The sequence below is a fragment of the Humulus lupulus genome, chromosome 4, assembly GCF_963169125.1.
Source record: "Humulus lupulus chromosome 4, drHumLupu1.1, whole genome shotgun sequence".
Lineage (NCBI taxonomy): Eukaryota > Viridiplantae > Streptophyta > Magnoliopsida > Rosales > Cannabaceae > Humulus > Humulus lupulus.
The window spans coordinates 101,504,789-101,529,251 of NC_084796.1; the positions used below are offsets into that span (position 1 = coordinate 101,504,789).

Here is a 24,463-nt window from a genome sequence, read left to right on the forward strand (position 1 = left end):
CGCGATTATCTATACACATATGCATACTTTCGTCCTTATTTTTCACAAATAGAATCGGTGCTCCCCATAGCGAATGGCTCGGTGCCCGGTACTAGTTTGATTATGACGTCCATCTCCCGTGTCGGCGGCAATCCTGCTAGTTGCCAGGAAATACCTCTGGGAATTCCTTTACAATGTGGAAGTCTCCAAATTTTAGTGGTGTTTCCTTTACCGCATCCGTAAAGTTGGCTAAGAATGCGTGACATCCTTTTTCTATCATCCTATGAGCTTTGAGAGATGAAATACGCGGCGTATGTAGTCCTAAAACTTTTCCCATATAGCATCGTTTCTGACCATCAGGAGTCTCGAACATCACTTGCTTACGTCTGCTATCGATGGTTGTACCATGCCTTGCTAGCCTGTCCATGCCTAATATCATGTCAAAGTCTTTGATTTCCAGCTCTATCAGGTCTCCTTCTAGTTCTACGTCCTCGATTTTGATTGGTACGCCTCGTACTATCTGTCATGATAGGACTATTTTACCCGAAAGCAACTATGTCACAAACCTAGTTCTACAAGGTTTGTTTAATTTCTCTATCATTCCTAACGAGATATACGAGTATATTGCTCCCGAATCAAATAATACAGAAGATACATAATTGAGGATAGAAATCTAACCTGTAACCAATTTATTGCTAGCATCAGCTTCTCCTTGGGTTAAAGCAAATACCCTGGCAGGAACCATTATATTGTCCATTTTCTCCTCTTGCTTGAGCTGGGGATACTGCCTCCTTCAGTGACCTTCCTGACCACAGTTGAAGCATCCCTTGATGTTTGCATGACATTCCTCAAGATGTTTCTTTTGGCACTTAGAGCATTGTGGGTATTCTACATAACCCGACTTATTGCCTCCATCATTTGTCTGTGCTCTTTTATCACCATTGGCCAGCTTATCATCTGGATGCCTTCTCTTCTGACCATTACTATTACTATTGCTATGCTGATGGCTGTTGTTGTGGTTGTTCTGACCATTCTTAGGTTGACCCTACTGTTTAGGCTCAGGCTTACTAGCCTTCTCCTTACTAACATTCGCATGAAGCCTTTCTACTTCTATTGCCGTTTCTAGAACATCGGCATAGGTAGTATATCACGGGTTTGCTAGCTTAACTCCTAGCTCAGTCTTTGGTCTAAGTCCTCTAACGAACTTGCTCACCCTCAGAAAGTCAGTTGGAACAATCTCTGGTGCAAACTTGGCTAATTTGTCGAACTGCCAAGCATATTCTACTATCGTCAAGTTACCTTGCTTCAAACTAGTGAACTCCTCGACCCTTGTAGCGATGATTGCCGAGTTGTAATACTTCTTGTGGAACAGCTCCACAAATCTTGTCCATGTCATGGTGGCGACATCGTTAGTCTGCTGAACTAAGTCCCACCATATTCTAGCATCCTTCTTAAGCAGAGACGAAACACAGGATATGCGGTCCGCGTTGCCGAGATTCATATGCGCTAGGATTGGCTCTACATTTCTGAGCCATTCTTCTTCCTCTAAGGGGTCTGTTGTCCCTTCAACGTTTGGAGCGTATTGCTTACGAAACCACTCATAGATTGGCTCCATGTACTGAGCTGGGTATGGCGCATGGTTCACCATTGGCCATCCCCCATAAGGACCTACTTGATGGGGTACTTGAGCCATTTGCTGAGGTTGTGGTTGCGGTAGAGGCGGAGGCTGAGGCTGAGTCTGAGTCTGTTGTCACTGTTGCTGTAGTAATTCCTCCACTTGTTATCGTAGTCTTGCAATTTTTGCGATGTTGTCAACCGGCGGCGGCTGCGGTGCGCTTCGGTTGGCGGTAGAATGCACTACCCTTCTGCGAACTGGAGGGGCTTCATTGCTCTCAGGAGCGGCATTGGAGGCATTAGTGTTTGTGCGTGCAGACCTTCTGAGCGACATCCTCAGCAAAATTCTAATAGTCGAGAAAGCATATTAGAACTTACCCTAATAGGTTCTAAGGCAAAAGCTTAATCTAAGCAAACATAACTCAGACTTATTAATTATGACTTCTTATGAAAAAATTTATAAGCCTTCTTTTAATTAGGGTGTGTTTCTATACTTAAAAAAAATAAACCATCTTTATTAGTTTCTAAGTTTGTTTCTAATCATTCTATATGACTTAATTCTCAAGCTCGAAACTCATCGTTGTTCCAAAGTTAACCATATTGAGGGAGGGCTGGGATCAGTAAAATCGTTCCCACTACTATGGCCCCCTAACTCTCAATTTAGAACCCAGTTCATTGATTCGTATCCACCCTCACTGAACTTGGTCATTATTTATTAAATTTCTTATTTATTATGATTGTAAAAGAAAATCAAACTCATACATGTCTTTCAAAAATAACAATGATATTTATTTGGAAAAAAGGTTTTCACTATATACTATCATAAATGCAAAGATAATAAATAAAATAAGTAAAGAAACGAAACTAATTTACAAATATTCTTAACTAAAAACATAAGGGCTAAAACGTTAACTAAACACATAATCATAACAACTATAACATAAACAACTTACATTGGCAGTTAGATTCGGAGCTTGAGCGTGTGTATCAAAGAGAACTTCATGTAAATGGACCTTTGGCTCTGATACCAACTGTAATGACCCAACTATTTCTAAGACCTTGGACCATTAAAACTACTAGACATAGCTACTATTTCGATACAAACATAAGAAATAACATGCCTTTATTGAAAACCCAAAATATAAGAAATAGCATGTCTTTATTAAAAATGTAAAATAAAATATGATATGGTATGGGATCCTATTGTTTAAAATACATAAAACATAGCTTTAAAAACAAGTTAAAAAAAAATTGAATGCGGAATTACAAAAGAGACATATTTCAAAAGACTAAAATAAACATCATCCTCGATCGACACCCAGCCCATCCATTCCATTCATCCTTAACACACATGCCATGCTACCAAGAATCCTTCCGCCTCCATAATCATTTTCCTGCATCACACTAAAATAAAGGAATGAGCCTAATGCCCAGCAAGGAAAATCTACTAAAAACAAAACATACATCGTAAACATAAGCATAAGACTACATCAAATACTATAAAAGAACATAAGACTATCTAAAACATATATCATATATCATAAGCATACACTATAAAACATATGGCTACAAAAACATCTATTACAATGGCTATCATACATCTTGGGGCTTGCTAGCTAGGCAATCATATGTCCATAATTCTATAAGGCTAGTTATCTAAACAAGTCATATAAATTTATGGGGCTTGTTATCTAAACAAATTATATGCCCAAGGAATATACTATTGGGACTTGTTATCTAAACAAATTATATGCTTGTTATCTAAACAAAACATATGCCCAAGAACTAAAACATATCATACATATACATATCATAGCATAAACATATAACATAACATAACAGAACATATAAGCACATAAAATCTATCATATTTTCCAACACCGGGATATGAGAACAAGGACGGGATTTGGAACACTCCTAAAACCAACAATACAAATGGTGAGTATTTCTAAAGAATAAAGAATGAATGTGGAAACTAAACCATCAAGAAGAAACTTACCATAAAAGAACTTAAGTTTCAAGAACCTAATCAAGAACCAATAACGAAAGTTAAGATCTGAATAAAAAGAAGTAAAGAAAACTAAAGAGTTTTAAAGAATTGGACTTAAAGAATAGGAGTACCTTAGTTAACATTATGGATTGGTCTAACTCCAATACCGAAATACACTAAACCTCACTTCCCAAGTATTTTATAAAGCTTAAGAATGGCAAAGTTTTTTCTCAACCCAAGTGTTTATCACTCTATGGTAGTGCTAGCACCTTGGAGTTTGATCACAGCTGAAGAGTGAGGAGAAGGGCTGGGGTCTAAGTCCTATTTATAGAGTTCTAGGAATAAAAATCTTCTTTTTGGCTTTGAATAAAAATAATGAATTTAATTGAAAATATTTTAATATTCTTCAGTCAAAGGCTTAGGACTTGGTCAAATTATTCAGAGGTAGGTCTAAGGAGTCAAAGCTTGTTTTAAAAATTAAAAATAATAATAAAAAAAAAAGAATCCTAACTTCTAACTTCCTAAATCTCGTAACTCTATACTCACTTGTAGTAAAATCAACATAACTCGAGTTGTATGACTCCGATTTAGACCATCTTTATACCGTTAGAAATCTAATTCAATTATCTACAACTTTTTAGAAATACTATTTTTCGAAATTCCTAATATAACTGGATCAAAAATAGGTCGAAATTTAGAGTACCCTAAAGTTACGGGAAATCTATTTAATTATCTAAATAACAACCTAATCCACAAATTTCTTAACTAACCATAAAATAACAAACTCTAATTCCCTAATAATCATGCTTATGACAAGTGTAATATTCTTATTGGCTCTATCTAAACCTTAGGCTATAATAAATAATACACCTAGGACCAGCAATATTAATCAAACCTTATGTTATAATTAATATTCTTAAACTATAGGTTAAACTTATCAAGTTCAGAACTACTACCACTACTACCACTACTACCACTACCACCACTACCACTACTACCACTACTACCACTACCACTACCACTACCACTACTACCACTACTACCACTACTACCACTACTAACACTACTAACTACGACCACCGCTACTACGACCATCGCTACTACCACCACTACTACCACTACCACTACCACCACTACCACTACCACCACTACTACTACCACCACTACCACTACTACTACTACCACTACTACTACTACCACCACCACCACTACCACCACTACCACCACTACCACCACCACCACCACCACCACCACCACTACCACCACTACCACCACTACCACCACTACCACCACTACCACCACTACTACCACTACTACCACTACCACCACTACCACTACCACCACTACCACCACTACCACCACTACCACTACTACCACTACCATTACCACTACTACCACTACTACCACTACTAACACTACTACTACTACTACTACTACTACTACTACTACTACCACCACTACCACCACTACCACCACTGCCACTACTACCACTACTACGACTACTACTACTACTACTACTACTACTACTACTACTACTACTACTACTACTACTACCACTACTACCACTACCACCACTACCACCACTACCACCACTAACACTACTACTACTACTACTACTACCACTACTACTACTACTACTACCACTACTACTACTACTACTACCTCTACCACCACTACCACTACTGCTGCTGCTGCACTACTACTACTACCACTACCACTACTACCACTACTACTACTACTACTACTACTACTACTACTACTACTACTACCACTACTACTACTACTACTACCACTACTACTACTACTACTACTACTACTACTACTACTACTACTACCTCTACCACCACTACCACTACTGCTGCTGCTGCACTACTACTACTACCACTACTACTACTACTACTACCACTACTACCACTACTACTACTACTACTACTACCACTACTACCACAACTACCACTACTACGACTACTACTACTACTACTACTACTACTACTACTACTACTGCTGCTGCTGCTGCTGCTGCTCCTGCTACTACTGCTACTACTACTACTACTACTATCTAGCTAGTTAAGTTAATATTCTAGGACTCTACACTTCTCATTGTTGGTTTTAGGAGTGTTCCAAAATCCCATCCTTGTTCTCACAACCCGGTATTGGTAAGGAAAATAGGATAGATTCTATATGTTTATATGTTATTTTTATGTATAATATGTTATCATAATTTTATGTTGTGTTATATTTTTATCTAGGGCTCATAGTTGCTTAGTTAGCAAGCCTTAGTGTTTATCATTTTCATGTTTAGAATTATGATATACGCTACCTCAAATATTAGACAGAGGACCTAGATGGGTTATCATATACTATCATGTGATCTAACCTACCTCAAATATTAGATAGGGGACGTAGATGGTTTAACACATGTCATAATGGCCATTAATATATGGTATACGTTTTTATAGTCATATGTTTATAGTTTATGTTTATGTTTATGTTTTATGCTTTTCGTAGATTTTTCTTGCTAGGCATTAGGCTCATTCCTTTATTTTTATATGTGCAGGAAAATAGTTACGGCGGCGGAAATATTTTGGCAGCTTGGGATTGTGTATTGAGGAAGAATGGATTCGGTGGACTGCTTGAACGATTCGAGGACGACGTTGTTTCAGTCTTTTTATTATGTTTCTATGTATTTTCCGCACTTGGTTTTGTAACAAATTTATTCAAGATTTAAGTTATGTTTTATTTTAAAACAATGGGATCCCATACCCCGCGTTTGTGTATTTTAACTTTTACTTTATAGTTTTTAATAAAGTTATGAATGTTTCATATGTATGTTTTCTTAAGAATAGTGTCTATGTATAAGCAGTTTTAATGGTCCAAAGTCTAGAATTAGTTGGGTCATTACACCCTTCCCTTCGTTGTCCCAACCCACAACAAAGTTACTTGCGTCACATATCATTTCAAAAGGAAGACTCCAATCTGGTGACTGAATGATGGGAGCGGAAGTGAGTGAATTTACAAGCGTTCATAATAATTCCTCACACTTAGGTGTTCACTCAAAAGTAACATCTTTGGCTAGGAGGTTGCTTAGCGGAAGAGCGATCATTGAAATTTTTTGTATGAACCTCCTATAAAAAACAGCATGACCAAGGAATGACCTAACATCTTTGATAGTCTTAGGAGTAGGCAGGTTGGAGATAAGGTCAAATTTTGATTAATCAATCTTAATTCCTCTTTTAGAAACATTGTGGTCTAAGACTATGCCAGAAGATACCATGAAATGACATTTCTCCCCGTTGAGCACAAGTCCTTTCTCAATACACCATTTTAAAATAGCTTCAAGATGAAGAAGACATGTGTCAAAGGAATTTCCAAAAATGGTTAGGTCATCCATGAATACTTCCATTGATTTTTCAATCATGTCACTAAAGTCATCATGCATCTTTGGAATGTAGCTGGTGCATTACATAAGCCAAATGGCATACGCTGGAAAGCAAAGGTGCCAAAGGGACAATTGAAAGTAGTCTTATCTTGATCCTCTAATGCAATCTCAATTTCATAATAGCCAGACTAGCCATCAAGAAAGCAATAGAATGGATGACCAACTACACGTTCAAGGATTTGATCTATGAATGGGAGTGGAAAATGATCTTTGCGGGAGGCAGCATTTAATTTTCGATAATCAATGCACATGTGCCACCTTGTCACAGTTTTTATGGGGATAAGGATCCCTTTTTTGTTTTGGACCACAGTGACACCATATTTCTTGGGCACGACTTGAGTTGGACTGACCCATTTGCTATTCACTCAAAGAAATGTAAAAGAAAAATAAGAAAATGAAGAAATAAGTGTTTTTCTCTCCAACAATACTCTCTACACTTCCTTCCCAAATCTGATACTTTTTTACTCCATTTGGTCCTCTATTTATAGTGTAAATAGGACTCAAAAATGTGTAAAACTGTGTACAAAATAGTGGGAAAGTGGCATAAAAATTGATGGAAGTGGGGAAAATGTTGTTGAGCCGTGGGAGACATCTGGGCCACGTGGCATGATCCGGTTGGCTCGGCAGAGAGTGGCAACTAAGTTGTTGGGGCGTGGGGAGTAGCATGGCAACGTGGCACGCATTGGTTGGCTTGGGTGGCTGGTGCGTCAGACGGCATCAGGCGGCTGGCAGCTAGTGGGACCCGCAACGTCAGATGCGTCAGATGCTCAGGTGTGTCAGCGTGCGTCAGGTGGCTCGGCTTCGACGGTGCGGCTGGAGTGGATGAATGGAAGGCTGTCATGTGGCAGCGTGGGGGAGCAGCTGTTGGCTTGGGTTTGGGCTCCATTTTGGGCCTAGTTTTGTCAAAAATACCACTTTATCATCATTCTTTTCAATTATATTTCCTTCTTTCTTCTTTCTTTTTGTTTGTGTCAAAAATACATTTTATTTCCTGAAAATTAAACACAAATTAAATCAAAATTAATATTTTCAAATATAAAACTTATGGCAATAAATCCATGAAAATATTAATTAAAACTTAATTAATTTTAAACTTTAAAACTAATAAAATGATATTTTTGAGCACTAATCACAACCCCCAACCAGCTTATTGCTACTAGCAATTCAAGCAAAATAATAAATGTCAACATGATATATTTCAGGTCAAAAATTACAAAAGAACTTAAGTATTAACACAAAATGTTAGTAATAAATCAACAAGAGTTATCAAAATTACTTTGAATAAATCTAGAGTTGTGAGTGTGTGCACCAAACTTGAACCTTCTTACCGCAAACCATAGCACATAAAGCCTTCGAAATTATTCCAAGTGAAAGTCTCAACTCCATTAACCTCTCATGTAATTGAAAATATTTAAAGTTTAAGGGTTTCTCTCATGGAGTTGGAAAATAAGTAAGCACTCATCAAATGGATATGTATTTAGGACAAACTCTTAAATAATAATTGAAACGAAGATAGGAAATAAACTATTAGGACAACCACCATAAAGAATACCACAAAACCAGGTTTTTGGGATTTTAAGTTAAATAGAAAATCTTTACATTTATTCTAAGAGCCATAAAATAGAACATGAAATTAATAAACACACATTTTTTTTTCTTGGACACAAGAGACAACATAATTGAAAATTATAGAAATATTGCTCTTGTGTCTTTCTCCTTTTTTCTATTTTTTTCTTTTTTCTTTTTTCTTTCTCTTTTCTTCTTCTTCTTTTTTTTTTATTTTTTTTAACAACATAATAAAAGGCTCTCTAATAAGATTTGTCTATAGAAAATATTATCCCTAAAACTTCATCCATACATACCACAATACCTTGTCCAAATAATTATAACAATTTCTAAGAATCAATAAAAAAAATTTAAGTTGCTTTCTCAAGTCTCACCTCTCACAAAAAATAAAGAATTCTTAAACAAGGCAAATTTCTAAGCAAATACATGATAATCAACCATCTTACCACAATATATGGCATGTGCATTAGGCAACTCTAGAGAAACTCTTAGTAATACAGATAACAAAAATTGACTCAAAAGTAACATTTTGCAAAAATAAATAAGTCATTTTAAAAAAATTTGACTGTGAAAATATTAATATGACAAAAATCAACATGAACATGCATGAATATGCTCACCACCCCCAACCAAAATCTGACAGTGTCCTCAATGTCTCAATATATAATAAATGTAAAAGAGCAGGGAAAGAGAACACTTGGATAGTGAGTGTCGAGTGATAGAGCGAATATTGATTCTCTAAAACATAAAAAACTGAAAACACAAAATGATAACAAATAAAATAAAATGACAAAAGGGAAATAAACAGAAAACAAACCTATGTACAAACAATTTGGAACACTACTCAGACTTGGTAAACCGGTTCCACGAGAGTGACTTCTTCAGGTTGGGTCACCCTCTCCATGTAGTTTTTCAGTCGTTGGCCATTTACTTTGAATTCTCTCCCATCAGTTGGGTCTATGACCTCAACAGCACTATTAGGAAAGGCAGATTTCACAACATATGGGCCAGTCCACCTTGATTTCAGCTTGCCAGGTTGGATATGCAGACGAGAGTCATAAAGATGTACTCGTTGGTTTGGCTCAAATTCTTTTCTTAAGATATGCTTGTCATGGACCACTTTCATATTAGCCTTGTAGATCCTAGAGTTGTCATAAGCATCGTTTCTTAACTCTTCAATTTCTGACAACTGAAGCTTACGATTGAGTCCTGCCGCCTTGAGATTAAAATTTAGGCTTTTAACTGCCCAATAAGCTTTGTGTTCCAGCTCAACAGGAAGGTGGAAGGCTTTGCCATAGACTAGCCTGTACGAAGACATACCAAGCTGAGTTTTGTAAGCAGTGCGATACGCCCAGAGAGCATCGAGAAGTCATGAGGACCAATCTTCACGGTCAGGATTAACCTTCTTTTCTAAAATTTGCTTAATTACTCGGTTGGCTAACTCAGCTTGGCCATTTGTCTGTGGGTGATAAGGCAATGCAACCTTATGAATTACACCATATTTTTGCATTAAGGTCTCAAAAGAATAGTTGCAAAAATGGGTGCCTTGATCACTTATGATAGCTCGTGGTGTGCCAAACCTAGATAAAACATTTTCCTTTAAGAATTTCACAACAGTTGTGTTATCATTATTTCGACAAGGCACAGCTTCCACCCATTTTGAAACATAGTCTATGGCGAGGAGAATGTAAAGGTAGCCAGAAGAAGGTGGAAATGGTCCCATAAAGTCTATCCCCCAACAATCGAATATTTTCTATTACAAGAATTGGGTTTAATGGCATCATATGTCGCCGGGATAGGGCACCTAATTTCTAACACCTTTCACATGATCGACAGAAATTGTTAGCGTCTTTGAACAAAGTGGGCCAATAAAGACCACACTGTAAGATTTTTGCAGCAGTCTTTTTCATAGAAAAATGACCAACACAAGCTTCATTATGACAAAAGTTCAGAACACTACAAATTTCATCATTTGGAATGCAACGTCTCATAATTTGGTCGGGGCAATACTTGAAAAGATATGGGTCGTCCCAATAGAAGTTACGAACCTCGACCAAAAATTTACGTTTATCTTCTGCACTCCATGCAGTTGGAAGTTCGCCAGTCACTAAGTAATTAACAATATGAGCGTACCATGGCAACTTAGTGACTACAAAGAGAAGTTCATTAGGGAAGTCATCTCGAATGGCTGGGCCATCACTGGAATCAGAAAATTCAAGACGAGATAAGTGGTCCGCTACCACATTTTCAACTCCTTTCTTGTCTTTTATGGTCAGATCAAATTCTTGTAACAGAAGGATCCACCTAATTAAACGCGCCTTAGCATCCTTTTTGGAAATGAGGTATTTTAAGGCAGAATGGTCCGTAAAGACTGTGATAGGTGAACCAATCAGGTAGGAACGAAACTTGTCAAGTGGGAAGACTACAGCAAGTAACTCTTTTTTAGTAGTAGAATAGTTCATCTGAGCACTGTTAAGAGTTCTACTTGCGTAATAAACAACGAAGGGCTTCCCTTCCCTTCTTTGACCTAAGATGGCCCCTATAGCACAATTACTAGCATCACACATGACTTCGAACGGTAAGTTCCAATCTGGTGGCTGAATGATAGGGGCAGAAGTGAGTTTTGCAACGAGCGTTCCAAAAGATTCCTCACACTCAGGTGTCCAACTGAACACAACATCTTTTGCTAGGAGGTTTGACAAAGGGCGAGCAATTGTCGAGAAATTTTGTATGAACCTCCTATAGAATTCTGCATGCCCAAGAAAAGATCGAATGTCTTTAACAGTCTTGGGGGTGGGCAGCTTTGATATGAGTTCAATCTTTGATTGATCAACCTCAATTCCTCATTCCGACACGACATGCCCCAAGACTATGCCTGATGGCACCATGAAATGACACTTTTCGTAGTTGAGTACCAAGCCTTTCTCTTTGCAACGTTTAAGCAAAGACTCTAAATTGAGAAGGCTTGATTCAAAGGAATCTCCAAAGACTGTCAAATCATCCATGAATACTTCCATACATTTCTCGATCATATCACTAAATATGCTCATCATGCATCGCTGGAAAGTGGCTAGAGCATTGCACAGGCCAAATGGCATGCGCCAAAAGGCAAAAGTACCAAAAGGACAAGTGAATGTGGTCTTATCCTGATCTTCTAAGGCAATCTCAATTTGGTAATACCCTAAATAACCATTGAGAAAACTATAGAAAGGATGACCTGCCACACGTTCCAATATTTGATCGATGAATGGAAGTGGAAAATGGTCTTTATGGGTGGCTGCGTTTAATTTTCTATAATCAATGCACATGCGCCACCCAGTTCTGACCTTGGTAGGAACAAGTTCCCCTTTTTCATTTTGTACCACTGTTACCCCAGATTTCTTGGGAACAACCTGAGTTGGGCTGACCCATTTACTGTCAGCAACAGGATAGATTATGCCAGAATCCAGAAGTTTCAAGACTTCAGTCTTTACTACTTCCTTCATCATTGGGTTCAATCTTCTTTGAGGGTCACGACGTGGTATAGCCCCGTCTTCCAATTGAATGTGATGGGAGCAAATTAAAGAACTAATACCTTTGATGTCAGTTATCGTCCATCCTAATGCATCTCTTTGTTCTTACAACACATTGATGAGTTGGCGCTCTTGTGTGGCATTGATCTTGGAGGATATTATGACAGGAAAAGTGTTGTCAGCTCCCGGGAAAACATGCTTAAGAGCGTCAGGAAGTTGGGCCAACTTTGGTCTGGGAGATTTTTCAATGGATGGTTTTGGTGTTTCTCGATCTTAAGGGGGTTCCTCAAAGATTGGATTCCAAAACATGGTTCTTCTAGCCTGTGAGAGTTTGACGATTTCAGGGTTGATTTTAGACTCATCAGGCTCAGAACTTTCTGAAATTTGGAAGAGGTGATTAAAATGACTAGATGTGTATTTTGATTCGCCCTCTTCTGAAATAAGTGTTTCGATTAGATAGGATTGGAAATACTCATCGTTATCAAGTGGTTGTTTGCCAATGTGGAAAACATTTACTTCTAGAGTCATGTTCCCGAAAGAGATTTTCATGAGACCATTCCTACAGTTAATGAGTGCATTTGTTGTTGTGAGGAAAGGTCTACCAAGAATGATGGGAATTTTGGACTCTATACTCACTTCAGATTGAGTGTCCAAGATGAGAAAATCAACAGGGTAATAGAATTTTTCAATTTGAATCAGAACGTCTTCTACTATTCCCCGAGGTTTCTTTACTGATCGATCGGCCAATTGTAGCACCACAGATGTGGGCTTGAGTTCTCCTAGACCTAATTGCAAGTATATTGAATATGGCATGAGATTTACACTTGCTCCTAAGTCTAGAAGGGCTTGACCAAATTCCTGCTCCCCAATTTGGCATGAGATGGTGGGACAACCAGGATCTTTGTATTTAGGTGGTGTCTTGCAGTCAATTACCGCACTAGCTTGTTCCGCCAAGAATGCAGTTTTCTTGACATGGTACTTTCTTTTAACGGTGCACAAATCCTTGATAACCTTTGCATAAGCTGACACTTGTTTGATCACATGAAACAATGGCAAGTTGATCTTCACTTGTGTTAAAAGGTCTAGGATTTCACCATGATTTTCCAATACCTTTCCAGTGGATTTCAAAGCTTGAGGAAAGGGTGCCTTTACTGGAATGCTTATTGGCACATCATCATCTGGAGCGGGCATTGACGTACTCGTTGTCTTAGTTAATAGTGAAACCGTACTTTGACCACTTCGAGTAGAGATGGCATTAACCTCTTTGAAATTTGTATCTGCAGAGGAGGAGGTTTGTGCCATGTGTTGCCCTTTTTGATGGATTAGAGGTTGAGCGGAAAGTCTACCATGCTCTTGAATCGCCAAAGTAGTGTTTAGCTTTGTCATTTGTATTTTCATGTCTTTCATTTCCTCTACCATTTATGTGAAACAAGATTTGAGCTCTTGAGTTGAGGCTATTTGAGTTTGTGCAAGCATCTGCAAAGTATTCTCTAGAGAATTACTCGACTGCATGTTATTTTGAGGAGCAATGTATGCTTTTGGTGGTTGTTGCTGCTCAGGCCTCCATTGGCTTCCAGATGCTTGGTTTGAATCCTTCCAGCTGAAATTTGGATGGTTGCGCCAACCGGGATTGTATGTGTTTGAGAAAGGGTTATAAGGCTTCTTGTAATCCCCTAAAGCATTGCAGTGTTCCTCATTTCCTCCTCTTAGCTCACCAAGAGGTGGGCACTCTGGCAATTGATGTTCCGTCCCTCCACAGATGAAGCATGGATCATGTGTCTCTACCTTTGCAGCCATGTGGATTCCTCTACCTTCTTGAGATTTGAAAGCCTCGAATTGTTGTCTCAAGGATTCAATTTGGCTTTTGACGTTGTCGTCTTCCTTTAATTGGTAGATTCTAGTTTATCGTGGCTTGTCCATAGGACTCGGTCCATTCCACGTGTAGGACTTTTCAGCAAGATCGTCGAGGTACTTGAAAGCTTCATCAGGATCTTTTTGAAGGAATTCGCCATTACACATCATTTGTACGAATTTTCTTTGTCCGGTTGTGAGACCGTCGTAGAAATAGCTTATCAGACGCCAGCTTTCGTATCCATGATGTGGGCATTGATTTATCAAATCTCTAAACCTCTCCCAGACCTGATGGAAAGTTTCATGGTCTTTATGGATGAAGGTAGAGATTTTCCTCTTAAGGCTGCTAGTCTTATGGGGCGGGAAATATTTGGCAAAGAATGCTTTTGTCATTTCGTCCCATGTTCTGATAGATCTAGGCCTTAAGGAATACAAGCAACTTTTTGCTTTGTCTTTGAGAGAGAAAGGAAAAAATTTCAATCTCACAATGTTGGTGACATCAGCTCGGTTGTTGAATGTAGCCACCACCTCTTCAAATTCCCGTATATGCACGTACGGACTCTCATTTTCCAACCCATGGAAGGTTGGTAAGAGGTTAATCATGCCAAGTTTGAAATCAAAATTTGGCATATTGTTGGGATACATTATGCATGAAGGTGTGGCTGTACGCGTAGGATGTAAATATTCCTGTAGCGTTCTTGGTTGGACTTCATCTTGATGAGCCATCATGGGTGGTTCAGGAAGTCTCGGTGAATCGGGAGTGTTTGAACGAATGGAAGAAAACGAAGAACTAGGAGAGTTTTCTAAAGTTGCTACTTGTTGTCTCACAAATCTCCCTAGTGCGTCTCTGTTTCGTGGCATAAATATTTTTTTATTTTGTAAGTATTATAACTGCAAGTGTGTAATAATGTAATAAGTATACACCAAAATGTTCCCAGGCCAATTGGAAAAGGCTGCCAAGGTACCACTTTAGGCCCAAGAGCTTTTCTAGAACTCCCTGAGGTTCTTAGAAAAGGTTGGAGGGTAACGCTAACACAGACCTTATTTAAGAACCAATTTTTCTAAGACAGAACAAGTTTGGCTTTTACTAATTTCCAAAATTACACAAATGTTCTCAATACTTTTTTTTTTTTTTTAATTTTATGATTTAAAATTTTATGCTTTTTTAAGCAAAAACCTAAATCTAGAAAATAAAATTCTAAACCTAAAAATAAAATAAATGAATAAATTAAAATTAAAATTACTAAGGAAAAATAAAATAAAAGAGAAATTAAAAAATTATACTACTTTTTTTTTAAATAGAAAAAATATAATTTACTATGCAAACCTTTAATTGTAGAATTACCTCCCCGGCAACAGTGCCAAAAATTGATATCGCCCAATAACTCATAAGCGATCGCAGTAGTAATCGGGCTATGTCGTATCCATAGAGAGGTAAAATACAAGTAAAAAGAAATATTAGTAAATCAGAAATAATAAACTTTGAAATGATGTAACTTTGAAAAAGAATATAAATATTAAATAAACAAAATCAATGAATTAAAATCAGAAAGAAAATATGGAAGGCATAAGTTTCATTCATGCAAACATATATATATTTTAATAAAATTGATTTATTCTACTCAACTATAATTCTACACCATTAATTATAGTTGGAAAATATATATAATAAAGCTCACCTTAAAATATGTTCTTTAATTAAATTATACTAACTTCTAATTTTAAAAACCTATCATATTATATACCTTAGAGCGACAAAATACCAATGGCAGAATGCAATAAAAATCATATAATATAACAAATATCCTAAATCAAATTAAAATCCTAAATTACATAAGAAGAGCATGATTAGACTTATGTAAAAGATACTAATAAATTTAGAATAAAAATTAGAAGAAAATAAATTTAATTGTAACAAAGAAGAGAAATGAAGAACAAAATAAAGAATCAATATATTAAAAATATAATACATGAACTTCACTCTAGCCTTTCTACAAGAGAATTTAGCCTAAAATAGGCATTGTTTTCACTCAAAGAAATGTAAAAGAAAAATTGTAAAATTAAGAAATAAGTGTTTTTCTCTCCAACAGTACTCTCTACACTTCCATCCCAAATCTGATACTTTTTTACTCCATTTGATCCTCTATTTATAGTGTAAATAGGACTCAAAAATGTGTAAAACCATGTACAAAATAGTGGGAAAGTGGCATAAAAACTGATGGAAGTGGGGAAAATGTTGTTGAGCCGTGGGAGACATCTGGGCCATGTGGCATGATCCGGTTGGCTCGGCAGAGAGTGCCAGTTTAGTTGTTGGGGTGTGGGGAGTAGCATGGCGACGTGGCGCGCATTGGTTGGCTCGGGTGGCTGGCAGCTGGTGGGACCCGCGGCATCAGGTGCTCAGGTGTGTCAGCGTGCGTCAGGTGGCTCGGCTTTGGCTCGGCTTCGGCGGCGCGGCTGCAGTGGACGAATGGTAGGCTTCCATGTGGCAACGTGGGGGAGCAGCTGTTAGCTTGGGTTTGGGCTCCATTTTGGGCCTAGTTTTGTCAAAAATACCACTTTATCATCATTCTTTTCAATTATATTTCTTTCTTTCTTCTTTTTTTTTGTTTGTGTCAAAAATACATTTTATTTCCTGAAAATCAAAACCAATTAAATCAAAATTAATATTTTCAAATATAAATCATATGGCAATAAATCCATGAAAATATTAATTAAAACTTAATTAATTTTAAACTTTAAAACTAATAAAAGGATATTTTTGAGCACTAATCAGGGCTCGTTTTGGGTTTCAAGGGACCTAGCGCGACTGCGCCAAGGTGTAGCACGACCACTCTAGTGTCTCAGAACTGAGGGGATTTTGAATTCAATTTGGGGTTTCCACGCCACCAATGCGACCGCGCTGGGGTAGGCGTGACAGCGCCAGTGCCTCAGAAACCCCAAACTCTCGCAAAGCGCGGCCACGCTAGGGCTAGCGCGACTGTGCCAGGTGCCCTAAAATGGTGTTTTGCCTTATTTTGTGAGTTAGATAAGGATTTCAGAGGACCTATTTTGGGGGGCTCGGGGGACAATTCCACTCCCGTGTGAAGTGGGATTGGAAGCCCAAAAGTTAAGGTTTTTTTTCAAGACCAGTGATTGGATTTAGTTCCTAAAAGTGTACTATTTATGTTGTGACTAGGGTTTCTGAGAGGCTCAAGAAAAAGGGATCACAGTCGAGGTCGTTTCGTCTTCAGGACGAGACTTAAGGTAAGAAAACTGACACATGCACATAGAATAGGGCACGGGCCCCAATGTTGATAGATAACGGTTATAACTGTTTATTTGAATGATAAGTTAGGGTTGCGTTCCCCATTCTATATCTGTGTTCGTTGCATTGATTGCATTATGTATGATTGTGATTGATCGGCATAGGCCGTATTCAGCAATACATGCATAATGTAGGACGTGATGGTGCGGGGCCACTGTGGAGTGTTGTACACACTAACTTGACATGTCATATGCTTAGTGCCGGGAGAGGCACTTCGCTCGGCATAGGCCATGTAAACTGCTTGTATACTAAGATGAATTCATCTATTATCTGTGAAGGATGTTGTTTGTTGTTTATGTTTGATTGGTTATTTTATTATGTCATGTTGGGTTTTCTTGTTGGGCCTTGACTCATGGGTACTCTATGGTGCAAATATGGGAAAGGGAAAGGTTGACAAACCATGAGTTTGAGGGCTTTGGAGCGGTGCTTACATGTTCGGCCTGCTTGGTCGCCACGAACGAGGGATTTTAACGGATATAGGGTATAAGTCCAAATTTTGTCGCTTAGGTCGATTATTTTTGTAAATCTTAATATAATTGTATTTTGATAAACATTTTTTGCGATCCCATGTAAATTTTTAAAGATTTGATGAAAAGTTTATGTCTTTGACGCAAAATTTTAATACCTAAACCACTGATTAATTTTAACTACAATTTTGAGTCAAAATGACTCACTTAACAAGTTAAACACTATTTTAAACACACAATGTAATGGTCATGAATTAGTAGGGTTTTACAAAGTTGCCTCCATCTTGGAGGGGCTATATATAGAAAGAAGATTCTCCATAAGAATGAGGAGATATCTTCAAAGGAGATCCTAAAATACCTTAGAATTGAAGAGGAGTCTCGTTCTAGAGATAAGTGTATAGAAGAGTCCAATGTTGGAACATCCAAGGCTAATGCCATAGAGAAACCCTCTTAATCCAAAGGGAAGGCCCACAAGATACCTCAATCAAAGAAGGATACATATCTAGCCCCTAAGAAGAATGAAGGGCTATTAAAGGGTGTGAGAGGCCCTTGTTTTGTTTGTGGCAAGAGTGGTCACATGGCTAGAGAATGCAAGTTTTGAAAGTCCCACAAGCATGGATCCAAGGTCAACACAACCTAATAGGAGTTGGTGGCTACCTTGAGTGAGGTGAATGCCATCCAAGGAAAAGTGCCAGGATGGTGGTATGACACTTGTGCCACCATTCATGTATTTTATGATAGAGAGGTATTCAAAACCTTTGAAGAGCCATAGGATGGCCATGAGATCCAAATGAGAAATGAGCATAGATCCAAGGTGTTGGGCAAGGGGAATGTTGATCTCTAATTCACATCTAGAAAGAAGGTTCTTTTGACCAATGTGTTGTATGTTCTGGATATGAGTAGGAATTTTGTGAATGGGCACTTGTTGAGCAAATCGGGCATCAAAGTTGTGTTTGAGTCTGGCAAGATAATATTTTCCTAAGGGAATTACTTTGTAGGGAAAGGGTATGTCTGTGATGGAATGATAAAATTGTGTACCAAAGACTCATGTTTTGATAACAATGCATGCACATCTTTCTCTTATATTCTTGGCTTTGATTCTATTACTTTGTGGCATAATAGACTTTCTTGTATATGATATAATACAATCAAAAGAGTTATCAAATATGGTTTAATTGTATGAAATGATTTTGAGCATGATAAATGTGAGTTATGTATTAAATCTAAGATGGTAAAGAAACATTTTCCAAGTGTTGAAAGAGAGACTAACTTGTTAGATTTGATACATAGTGATTTATGTGAATTGAATGGAATAATTACTAGGGGTGGACATAGGTATTTTATTACATTTATTGATGATTCTTCTAGATTCACATATGTGTACTTGCTTAATAATAAGGATGAGGCCTTTAGCATGTTTAAAATCTATAAAGTCGAAATTGAAAATCAATTGGAAAAGAAAATTAAAGTGATTAGAAGTGATAGGGGCAGTGAGTACTTTTCCAATGAATTCAATGTATTTTGTGAGATGCATGGTATAATACATGAATGTACAACCCCTTATATACCCCAACAAAATGGTATAGAGGAAAGAAATGATAAAACATACATTGAAATTATAAATGTTATGCTATTACATGCAAATTTGAGTTTGTGTTATGGGGAGAAGTCTTGCTATCCTCTTGTCATATTCTAAATCGGATTCCTCTAAAGAAGAATCAAATTTCACCATATGAGATGTGGAAAGGAAAGAATCTAAATCTAGGGTATCTCAAAGTGTGGGGGTGTCTTGACTATTGCAAGAGCACGAAGCCTAAAAGGACCGAGTTGGGTCCAATGGCCATCAAATATGTATTTGTAGGCTATGCCTCAAATAGCAAGACCTATACGCTATCAAACTTGGAGTCTAATTTGATAATTGAATCAAGAGAAGTTGTGTTCTTTGAGAATTTGTTGTATAGTGACAATAAGCCTCAATAACTGATCCCATTAGAAGGAACTCAAGAGGAGTTGCCTTCAAGAGGTGTAGAGCAACTGAAATTGCTTAGAAGAGGCCAAAGGCTTAAAGAGAGTGGATCACAAAATAAAACCTCTAAAATGGAGACTCTTTACTTAGTAAAGCGTGTGGATGCTCAAATTCCACCAAGGGAAAATATGGAGGTTTACCCTCATTAGCCTCAGGCAATCCAAGCGACCCAGTATTTTTCCCCACAACCCATGTCTCATAGGAGGCCTTAATAAAGATGCCCTGAGAGACTCGAGAGCCTTGCCATGCGAGGGTACCCAACATGCACGAGTACCTGCCAAGGCCACAAGGGTCTCACTATACGCGGCCGTCCGTGACCCGCGTCCGTATGGAAACTTGGCTGCGCACCCCAGCCACGCACACGAGGCCCCTCCTCACGTCATCCGCGCGCACCTGAGTGTCCCACGCGAGGCCCCACCTCGCCTCGTCCGCGTGCACCCGAGGGGCCACGAAGGCCTCGCCATCACCTCGCCCCGCACATCAACCGCGCCAGGGGCCTCGCGAGACCATCGCCTTGCCCTTCACCTCGCCCGCACATCAGCCGCGCCAGGGGCCTCGCGAGACCATCGCCTCATCCCTCGCCTCGCCTGTGCATCAGCCGCTCCAGGGGCCTCGTGAGACCATCGCCTCGCCCCTCGCCTTGCCCGTGCATCAGCCACGCCAAGGGTCTCACGAGACCATCGCCTCTCCCCTCGCCTCGCCCGTGCATTAGCCGCGCCTTGGGCCTCGCGAGAGACGCCCCTACCACGGCTCGTCATATCTGTGCCACTAGGGGTCCCGTACATAGTGGGCCTTGTTGGAGGGGCCTAATCTCTCCCCTTGAGAAAGGTGCTGGTGATAGAACACCACCCATACTGTGGGTCTAACAAGAGGTAAGATCAAGGACCTCTTCAATGCACCCTTAAGAACGAAGTGGGGAAGCTTCATAGCGATTCATGCAAAGTCAGAAGGAGTCAGAGTACGGACATAATATTCATGCCAGACAAGTAGTGGTCGTACAAATGAGGTACCTGTTGTGATCTTCACCAGCCCATTTCTGACACCCGTACAAGGCAAGTAATGGAGATATAATCGAGTACAAAAGTTGAGGTGCTCCCACAAACTCTGACCATGTACTAGAGCCAACACCACTACATCTGATACCACTCTCCTAATAATGTACCTGTGTACGATCTGGTCCCCTGGACCACAATGTATCAGGGGCCATTAGAGCCCCCTATAAAGGGAACCCCTCTTCAACATTGAAGGGGGTTGGAAAAATTACTGTAGCATTGCACCATAATCAATACAAACTAATTTCACCATTTTTCTTCTGTAATTATTCTTGGAGTTTCTACTTAGATTTCTAAAGCTTTTCTTTGGATAATCTCTACGTTGCAATTTTTCTAACTTAACTTAGTTGACGAGTTCTCACCGTCAACAATTTGGCGCCGTCTGTGGGAAGAGTAGATTGCAAGTCACTGTTCTTCCGTCGATTTCGATAAGAAAAAATGTCGCGACGTTCGAAACGGTTGAGAGAGTCACGCGAGGTGGAAGTCCACCTTGATGGAGATCAGCTAAAAGTCTCCATGAGGGATCCTCCTCCACCTACAAACATGGAGGCCCCAAGGGAGCCTGAGCCGCCTAGAGACGAAAGGGAGGCCTCGTCCCCAACGGTCCCACCTGAGGAAGATCGCCCGAGGTCAGCGACTGCCCCGGCAAGGGGCGCCGATGAATTCCTGCCTCCAAAGCCGCCGCAGGTGCCAAACCACGGTCGACAGGATCCAGGCCCATCGAAGCGCCGGGCTGACAAACACCCTCGGGTCCACTCCGTCAGCTCAAGGTTGAAGTCTCAATTCTATGAAGACGAGATACGAGAACTTCACCGCAAGAATCAGAGGCTAGAGACCACTTTGGAAAACATGCAAGAAGTGCTAAATGGGCTGTTGCAAGGGAGATCAAACGTGACACTCCCTAGGCGCAAAGAGAGAGACCAGAGGGAGGTAGAAACCATTGTCCCAGTAGATGATGGAAAGACGCGACTCTCCACTAGTAACACCCCCCGAACGAAGCAACGCGAACATCCCGGACCACCAAAGCAGGCCCAGAAACTAGAGCTGAAGACCAATGCTGCCCCTCGCAACGATGACGAGGTCATCTCAAAGAGAGCACCCTCAGATTTACGGGAGGAGCTCAACAAGAAGAGGGCGGGTAAAAGTACCACGCCCCCTATGGCGCCTCGAGAGGGCAAAGGAAAGGGGGATCTTAACCCGTCTGCTTTAAGAGACTCCCTAAGCAAGAGGAGGCAAGACCTGGACACAGAAATGAGGAGCCTGCGAAGCAAGATCATCACCGCCTCCGGAGGTCAAGCTTCTGAGGAAGAATTCAATCATGAGTCACCCTTTATCAGGGAGATCCAAACCATCCGGCGCCCAACCAACTTTAAGGAGCCCCATATGACCCCCTACGAAGGAAGCACAGATCCAAAATACCATTTAGATACATTTAACGACCTGATGAAGCTGAGGGGAATTGGTAGCAGGGCGAGATGTCATTGCTTCGCTGTCACATTAAAAGGACCTGCGTACAAATGGTTCAAAAGACTTAGACCGGGGTCCATCAGATCTTGGCAACAGTTTTCTGATGAATTCCTCCAGCAGCACCATGTCGTGCGAGACTACACGATGCCAGGCACCAGCCTCGCAAATGTGAAGCAAGGAGAAAACGAGAGTCTGAAGAGCTACATTCACAGGTTCAATATGGAGGCAGCTAAAGTAGGGAGCCTAACCCGCCGAGAGTTGAAAATGGCCATCACAGCTGGAGTACGCCCAGGAAGCAAGTTATGGGATAACATGCTCAAGAGGGAGGTCACAGACTTGGATGATTTCTACGAGCGGGCACAAAAATACATTCCCGTGGAGGATTGTCACGAGAACCTCAAAGCCGGAAAAGGCCCGTCGCCCCCGAAACCTTCGATCCGAGAAAACCAAAACGGTGCAAAGAAGAAGGGGGTTTATGAGGGAACAAGAGATGATCGATCCCGGAAGCATCAACGCTTTAATGAGCGCCTACAGGGCCCATACACCTTTTACACTGACCTCACCCATGCGAGAGAGCATATTTTCGTTACGAACAAAAACAGGTCCCTTTCAAAAGGCCCCCTCCAATGAAAAAAGACCGGTCTAAAAGAGACCCCAGCAAGTATTGCCAGTACCACAAGGATATTGGCCACACCACTGCAGAATGCAACCATTTGAAGGTAGAAATCGAGGAGCTCATCCGCAGGGGACATTTGGGCAGATATGTACGCAAGGAGAACCAGAGGCCAGAAGAAGGAGTGTCCCCGCCGCGGGCGCGAGAGGTGGCCCCAGAAGTACAGGGAGAGGTGAGGACCATCTTTGGAGGTCCAGGATTTGGAGGCGATTCAAGGAAGGGACGAGACAAATATGCCAAGGAGGCCAGATGAAGTCCACCACCGTGCGTCTTAAGTTTGGAGCAATGCCCCCCGAAGAGTTTCAAGGGCGAGAATGACTCAATAACTTTCACTGAAGAAGACGCGCAGGGGGTACATTTCCCTCATAATGACCCCCTGGTGCTAACTGTCCAGCTTGCGAACATGAGAGTACATCGGGTCCTTGTGGATAATGGAAGCTTTGTAGACATCCTACATCGCCCCGATTTGGAGAAGATGGGACTGAGCGTCCGACACCTGAAACCCTGCAATTCCTCCCTTTACGGGTTCACAGGGGACTCGATACAGCCCCTAGGTGCAATTGAATTAGCCCTCAACATGGGGGAACAACCCAGGAAAACCACCATAATGGCAAACTTTGTCGTGGTGGATTGCGCCTCAGCCTTCAATGTGGTATTAGGGAGACCCTCTCTAAGAGAATTGAAGGCGATAACTTCTGTGTATCACCTAGCTATGAAATTCCCAACCCCTGGGGGAGTAGCATGCATGAAAGGGGAGCAGAAGGAAGCGAGGGAATGTTATAACATGTCCCTCCGCACAGCCATAAAACCATCGGTGTTGATGGAAATGGTTGTGTATGAAGGCGCGACCCACACAAGTAGGACCCACGAGTTACGGAACACCTCGAGAAATGCTACCAGTGAGGCTTCGGCACCCGGTGCAAAGAGGACCTATGTTTAGTTTGTTCCTTGTTATGTTAGCTTAGTGAGTAAGAATCAAAGAGGCTACCTAGGTAACCTCCCAATTAGATGTACCCATTTTTTATATATGCCGTTGTAAACCCCATGCTATGAATGAAACTATTCGCAACTTCACGTGTTATTTTTCTTCTCTATGCGTGCATCAGCCAAAGTGCCTACCGAAATAAATTTCACCAAACACTTGGGGGGCAGGACAGGAGGCAAAAGCATACAGCAAGCAAGAGGATCCTAAAAAGGACCCTCTAACAGGAGAACCCTAAAAAGGACCCTCTAACAGGAGGAACCTAAAAAGGGCTCCTAAAAAGGAGGATCCTAAAAAGGACCCTCTATCAGGAGAACCCTAAAAAGGACCCTCTAACAGGAGGAACCTAAAAAGGGCTCCTAAAAAGGACCCATTGAACCCTTTCACATGGGCTCCAACGGACCTCTAGCCTGATAAATAAAAGAGGGGAACCTACCAAACCCCATCATACAGGCTCAAAAAGATCTCAAACACAGAGGAATAAGAGATGAATAACCACACATGTATATATTAAAAAAGGATTCTTGGTAACATGGCAAGA

At 40.2% G+C, this 24,463-nt stretch overlaps 1 non-coding gene across 1 annotated transcript; it reads left to right on the forward strand.

Moving 5' to 3' along the window:
• The first annotated feature begins 14,189 nt into the window (after positions 1–14,189).
• On the forward strand, positions 14,190–14,296 carry LOC133833448 (small nucleolar RNA R71). The gene has a single exon (XR_009892827.1). It is a non-coding gene; the product is annotated as a small nucleolar RNA R71 (small nucleolar RNA).
• The last annotated feature ends 10,167 nt before the right edge of the window (positions 14,297–24,463 follow it).